The sequence below is a fragment of the Cebus imitator genome, unplaced genomic scaffold (assembly GCF_001604975.1).
Source record: "Cebus imitator isolate Cc_AM_T3 unplaced genomic scaffold, Cebus_imitator-1.0 Scaffold212, whole genome shotgun sequence".
In the NCBI taxonomy this organism is placed as follows: Eukaryota; Metazoa; Chordata; class Mammalia; order Primates; family Cebidae; genus Cebus; species Cebus imitator.
The window spans coordinates 2,592,898-2,599,870 of record NW_016107527.1 but is presented as its reverse complement, the minus strand read 5'-3'; the positions used below and the strand labels follow the sequence as shown (position 1 = coordinate 2,599,870).

The window sequence follows — 6,973 nt, the reverse complement described above, 5'->3', positions numbered from 1 at the left end:
TTTAGTTCAATGAGAAAATTCACTATACCACATATTAAAAATTTCTAAGGAAGACTAATTCCAGTATTGGTTAGTTCAGTGGCTCAGAAATGTTATCTAGAATCCAGAATCTTCTTTCTTCTCTGCCATGTTTGGTGTGACAAATTTTGTCCTTTGCCAAGCCATCTGCTCTTATGATCACAAAATGGCTGCTGTAATTCCAGACATCACATGTAGCTGCAAGAAAACGAGTGTGCTTTTTCTCATGTCTCTCTCTCTCTTTTTCCGTGAGAGTCGTTGGTATTCATCTACACTCTCAGATGTCTCGACTAACACAGGCTTCATCAGAGGCATCACATAGCTCTTTTTAAGAGCATGAACCCTTTCCTTTTGGAATCTCTTCTTCTGCTCCCACCCCCCAACCATGTTATACAGTTTTGTCTAATTAATCACTGGCAAGAGGACTGGAACCACCCTGCAGATCTTAGACCAATCAGGTTTTACTGCTGTGGAAACTTGGGAGGAAGTCTCCTTCTGTGACACTTGTGAGGAAATATGAATGCTGCTAGTTCAACACTGGACTTCTTTACCACAGAAGGAGGGGAGATCTGTGGGGTAGGCAGTTACAAAAGTATTATGTGATCTTTTTGTAGTTTATAAGCATGATAATTGGACTTTTAGGCTCATGTGTGAGATGTACCTCCCTGAAACCTTGTTATGATGTTGACATATTACCCGTCTGACATGAACTTTCAAAAAAGTTCTAAAAAAGAAAAAGGACAAAGAATAAAATAAAATCTAAAAGATCCTACAGAATATGTGCCAAGTGCCCTGCATAGAGCCTGGCAGCTGCGTGAGCTCTGTTCCCTTCCACCCATTTGTATGAATGAGGCGAGGTGGCACATTTTGATTAGTTGTTTCCAATTATGGGTTGTTTTTAAAAAAATATATATATTGTGATGCCTTCATGAAACCCAAAAACTCAATGAAAAAACAATAAGGCTAGAAACCCTGGAAACCACGTCTCAGGCCATTTTTTTTCAAGAGGGTTGTACAAGCCTTTTTTTTTTTTTTCTTTTAAAGATAGGGTCTCACTATGTTACCTAGGTTGGTCTTGAACTCTTGGGATGAAGCAATTCTCCTGCCTCAGTCTCCCAAGTAGCTGGGACAACAGGTGTACACCACTGTGCCTAATGGTTTTGTAAGTCTTGCCTCCATAAAACAACCTTAGTTACTTAAAAGTACTTGGTGATATGCGAGCAAATAAACATAGTTTTCAAATACGACATTCCAGGCAAGCTCTTGATTATATAACCAATGTTTTCAATGAAGTCCTAGTAAAATTAAGTCCCAGATGTGTCCTTATTGCATCTATGGAAATAACTATATTGGTATGAAAAGAAGAATATTCATTAAGTGTTTCCAGGTTCTTGAGGGATTAGGCAGAGAGGATATGATAAATTTACAATTGTTTCATTTCCATTTACAAAAACAGAGTCTACTAAATTGTTATGGGTTATAGATAAAAAAGAAAGGGCTTTTGTATCTATCCTGAAAATAGCATATTAAAACATCAATAATCTCGCAGCTGGAGATGCTGAGGAAGAATAAAAATAATTTTGTAAAAAGAAAAAAAAATCAGTAATATTCCACCCCCCCGACAATAAACTACAATCCTTCTTCATCAGTTCATTTAGCCCTATATAATTAATTCTTGTTTCACTGGATCTTGGGTTAGCATTTTCATGAATCCATTTGTTTCTTGCCTACAGTTCTGAAAATCCTTAGTTTGCTGGTATGGTCTCAAAATTGTTTAAGTGATGCCATTGGCAGCACATACCCCAAAATACCCAGCATAGTCCTTTTCCATGGGTCTCTGAGACAGTCCTTTGTTGAAGAGGAAATATTTTCAAGGAAGCATCAGAGTAAAACAAAAAACTATCTGTAGATGACAAAAGGCTTAAAATACTGTGGTTAATTTATTACTCATAATTTTCAAAAGCAAAAGTTCTGATAAGAATTTATTCCAATAAAAATGCAACTGATAAGAAAATTTGGTTGCTTCTGTGGCATGCCAAAAAAAAATAAAGTCAATTCAAAAATAATTTTAGATAAAATAATTATAAACATAATGATTAGCCCTATTTTCAAAGAAGACAGACTAGGTGCGGTGGCTCACTCCTGTAATCCTAGCACTTTGGGAGGCTGAGGCAGGCGGATCACCTGAGGTCAGGAGTTTGAGACCAGCCTAGCTAACATGGTGAAACCCTGTCTCTACTAAAAATACAAAAATTAGCCAGGCGTGGTGGCACGTGCCTGTAATCCCAGCTACTCGGAAGGCTGAGGCAGGAGAATCACTTGAACCTGGGATTCGGAGGTTGCAGTGAGCTGGGATTGCACTACTGCACTCCAGACTAGGTGACAGAGCGAATTCCATCACAAACAAACAAACAAAAAACTGCACAAAGAAGAGAACATTACATCTAATGTATAAAAATGGGTGAACGTAGTCTTTACAGAGAAAAAAATCTGGAGATATAACATAATAATGCTGAAACATAATATAACATGAATTTGCCAAGTAAGAATCTAACAAAAATATATCAAGAATATCAAGTAAAGAGAGTCTTTGGTCTTCAGTAGATCTTAAACATCTGTTTATTAGTAAAATTCTATACGTGATGTTAATCTCAATTGAAAACCACTACCCTAGAAGACACTAGATTCAAATTAAGTAAGTAAAGCTGTGATCAAGTTAACACTTAGAAAACAACTGAAATTGGGCCAGGCAGAGTGGCTCTCACCTGTAATCCCATCACTTTGGGAGGCTGAGGCAGGATGATCACTTGAACCCAGGAGTTTGAGACCAGCATGGGTGACAGAGTGAGACCTCATTTCTATTAAAACAAAATAACTGAAATAATGAGTGATAACACTGTAGCGTCATTGTCTACTATGGCAAAGCAGCACTAGAGCCCTAATAAGGAGAAGTGTGTCATCGACAGCAAGGACACTGCAAATCTCTGTGAAATTCCTGTCTAGCATACAGTTTCTGAAATATACCAACAACATTTAACCTATACCAATTTAACCTAGGGAAGGCTGAGCATCTCTTCTGATTTGACAAGTCTTTCATGTGGCTTATTGATAGTAGCCCAGCAAGTAAACCTAATCATTTCGAATACCTCTCTTTTTAAAAAGCTAAATAATAAGTCTTTGTGATTTTCCAGGGGCCCCCTAGGAAATCTCAAAATAGTTTTAGTAGAAAAAAAAAACCTGAAAGCTTCATTTTATTTTATATTTAGAATTCCATTTTAGGGAGGCAAGAACCAGGCACTTTCAGGCAATTTGAATACTTACGAGAGGAATCTGACCTAGGTGTCTAAAAAACTGTTTGGGGGCTGAGTACAGTGGCTCATGCCTGTAATTCCAGCACTTTGGGAGACTGAGGGAGGTGGATCACCTGAGGTCAGGAGTTTGAGACCAGCCTGGCCAACATGGGGTGAAACCCTGACTTTACTGAAAATACAAAAATTAGCCAGGCGTGGTGGTGCATGCCTGTAATCTCAGCTGCTGGGGAGGCTGAGGCAGAAGAGTCACTTGAACTCGGGAGGCGGAGGTTGCAGTGAGCTGAGATCCCACCATTGCACTCCAGCCTGGGCAACAAGATTGAAACTCTGTCTGTCTCAAAAGAAAAAGGTTTTGGAAGCAGGCTTACGACCTTTCTCTCCAGTCTGGGCAACAAAGTGAGACTCCATCTCAAAAACAAACAAACAAACCCCCAAACAAAAGAAAAACTAAAACTAAAGTATTTGGCTCCATATTTCTAAGTGACAATAAGGATTTAAAAAGTAAACACAGAAGGTAACATGAGTGTAAGAGCCTTAGATCTTTCCTAAGTGAGGAACTTTTGTTTTCTTAAATAATCAAGGACATAGTAAAGTCAGCATAAACCATTGAAGGTTATTCCAGTAAAACACAGAATCTTTGCTATCTAGGCCGATTACACAAGAAAAACAAAAAGCCCTTCAGATTACAGATGAAGGCAATAAACAGTAACCAAGGGAACAAGTCTGTCAAAATTGAGCAAAACTTGACATATTTCATAGCCTTTCAGACTCATTGCACAAGCTGTAACCCAAGGCAAACAAAATTATGAGAATAATGAATCAATGAAACACAAATTTATAACTTCTATAATCTTAAGTTTTAAGTAGAAGTAATAGTAGCTTGTTCAATCAATAAACCTGTTGAAGTTTAAGAAGAACATACCCAAGTAGAATTAAAATACTAGCTTGTAGGCTGGGTGTGGTGGCTCACATCTGTAATCCCAGCACTTTGGGAGGCCAAGGCAGGTGGATCACCTGAGGTCAGGAGTTTGAGACCAGCCTGACCAACATGTCAAAATCCTGTCTCTACTAAAAATACAAAAATTAGCCAGGCGTGGTAGTGGGTGCCTGTAATCCTAACTACTTGGCAGGCTGAGGCAGGAGAATCGCTTGAACTGGGGAGTTGGAGGTTGCAGTGAGCTGAGATCACGCCATTGCACTCCTTCTTGAGATAGAGCAAGACTCTGTCAAAAAAAAAAAATACTAGCTTGTATTATATTTAATGCTGATAAATCAGAATTTATCTAGCTAATCTGTAGCTGTTTTTATTAAACCAAAATTATTTAACTAGTCTTGGTGCTGAAGATTTACTTAAGTCATATAAACTTGAAATATTAAAACATTTCTGTGTTACTTTCTATAAAAATTACATTGAAAATATTAGAAGTTCAATTTCCTTATTTTCTAGCAATTCTAGGAACAATTAATATAAGCACTTATCTCTATAAGCTAATCAGAATAGAGCTCCTCTAATTTCAGAGATTTTATAACCCAATTTATTAATACCAACGAGAGGTGAATTATTACGTGAGACTTAAAGCCCTTTCTGAATTACAGAAACATAAGCGTGGAAACAGACAGAGGGAGCTTATAGTTTTAATTCCAGATTTTCAGGTATGAGTCAAAGTAAACATACATTTATAAAACTTATCAGTCAAAGAGCTTTTTCCCTAGTACGTATTGAAGGAGAACAGAGTATACCACTCCAAAATATGCTACTTTGGCATAAGAATTATTTTGAGCTGAAGATAATTGGAAAATAGCTGACACAGGAAAAAGGTCCCTTCTGCTTAAAAGCAGGGCATACATGTCCCCTTTTTGTAAAGTTGTCTCCCTCTTCTATATGAGGAAGAGAACTCCTGGAGACAATTCTTGTCACTGGAAACTCTTATCTGTATAATAAACCTTACTAAACAACCCTTACTTACCATACATTTCCTCATTTCCTACTCACCTCCCCATCGTCATTTTATATACTCGACCCTGCAAGAAACCTCAAGCCCTCTTTCCTTGGTCTAATCTTTTCTCCATACCTTATCTTTCTTGTTAAGATGATAGATAAGCTCCAAATTCTGGTCAGGCAGTGGCTCATGCCTATAATCCCAGCACTTTGGGAGGCTGAGGCCAGCAGATCACCTGAGGTCAGGAGTTCAAGACCAGCCTGGCCAACATGGCGAAGCCCATCTCTTCTAAAGATACAAAAAAATTAGCTGGGCGTGGTGGCAGGAGCTTGTAATCCCAGCTACTTGGGAGGTTGAGACAGGAGAATCACTTGAACCTGGGAGGTGGAGGTTGCAATGAGCCAAGATCTGGCCTCTGTACTCCAGCCTGGGTGACAGAGCAAGACTCCGCCTCAAAACAAAAAACAAACAAACAAAAAAAACACAAATTCTAACCATCTCCTCAAGCCACATTTGTTTGTGAACTCCTATGTGTGCAAATATACTTAATTAAATTTGTTTTTTTCTCTTGTTAATCTGTCTTTTGTCAGATTATTTAATTTATAGGGTCCCGGACATTTAACCTGGGGGAAGGAGGAAAAGTTTTTCCTCCCTTACAGTTTAAACTCTTTATAGTTTGCATTCAAAATATAAAAGTGAACAAGCAGAAAAGACTAACAAACTAGATTTTCCATCATCTCTTACCCAAAAGAAGCAAGTTCTACATAAACTGTTAATTCATTTGCAGAGATCCTCAAATCATCTGAATCACAAAACCAAATTCCCAACCAAAAAGGCAAACAAACTAAATTCTCTGGAGACTTTTACCCAACAGAGACTAGATCTTTATGCCACATTTACAAAGATCATCAAATGGTCAGACCATAAAACTGATTCTCAATGGGGAATAATTTACTGGCTATAAACAAACAAAAACCTAAATTAGTATGGGCAAAAATAAAATTAGAAAAACAGAGTCAACAAATTTCTATTGTTCACTTTGTGTTACTTGACCTCATGAATCAAGAAAAGATATTTCTGTGCTTCAGCTGGCCATGTGTGCACTTCTCTGTGGATGAAGTAGACCTGGCTCTGGTCAGCAAATCCACAAGGCATCTTGGTGAATCCTCCAAAACTGTTAAAAGATAACTTTCAGAGAAAGGTATTAGGTTGGTGCAAAAGTAATTGCGGTTTTGGTCATTGCTTTTAACAGCAAAACCCACAATAGCTTTTTCATCAACCTAATAAAATCATGATTCTCACATAGATATAAAAATGAACATGTGCTAAAAAATTTATTTTGCTCATATGATACTAGAGAATAAGACAGATGTTATAACTGGTGTATTTGTTTGCTTGGGATGCCATAGCAAAATATGACAAACTGGGTGGCTTACACAACAGAAATGTGTTCTCTCACACTTCTGGCAGCTGGAAGTTTGAAATCAGGGTGTTGGTAGGGTTGGTTCCTTCTGGAAGCTTTGAGGGGAATCTGTTCCGTGTATCTCTCCCAGTTACTGGTGGTTTGGTGGCAATCCTGAGCACTCCTTAGCTTGGAGACATATCACCCTATCTCTCACTTCCTCTTCAAGTGGCATTCTTTTGTGTATGCATGAAGAGGAAGGTAATTTGTCTCTGTGTCTAAATTACCTTTTTTTTTTTTTT

General features: G+C 37.9%; 2 non-coding genes across 2 annotated transcripts; one reads left to right on the top strand and one right to left on the bottom strand.

Moving 5' to 3' along the window:
- Positions 1-258: 258 nt before the first annotated feature.
- Positions 259-338, bottom strand: LOC119474119. Its single transcript, XR_005203411.1, has one exon. It is a non-coding gene; the product is annotated as a small nucleolar RNA SNORD74 (small nucleolar RNA).
- A 282-nt stretch (positions 339-620) lies between these two features.
- On the top strand, positions 621-724 carry LOC119474120. Its single transcript, XR_005203412.1, has one exon. It is a non-coding gene; the product is annotated as a small nucleolar RNA U13 (small nucleolar RNA).
- The last annotated feature ends 6,249 nt before the right edge of the window (positions 725-6,973 follow it).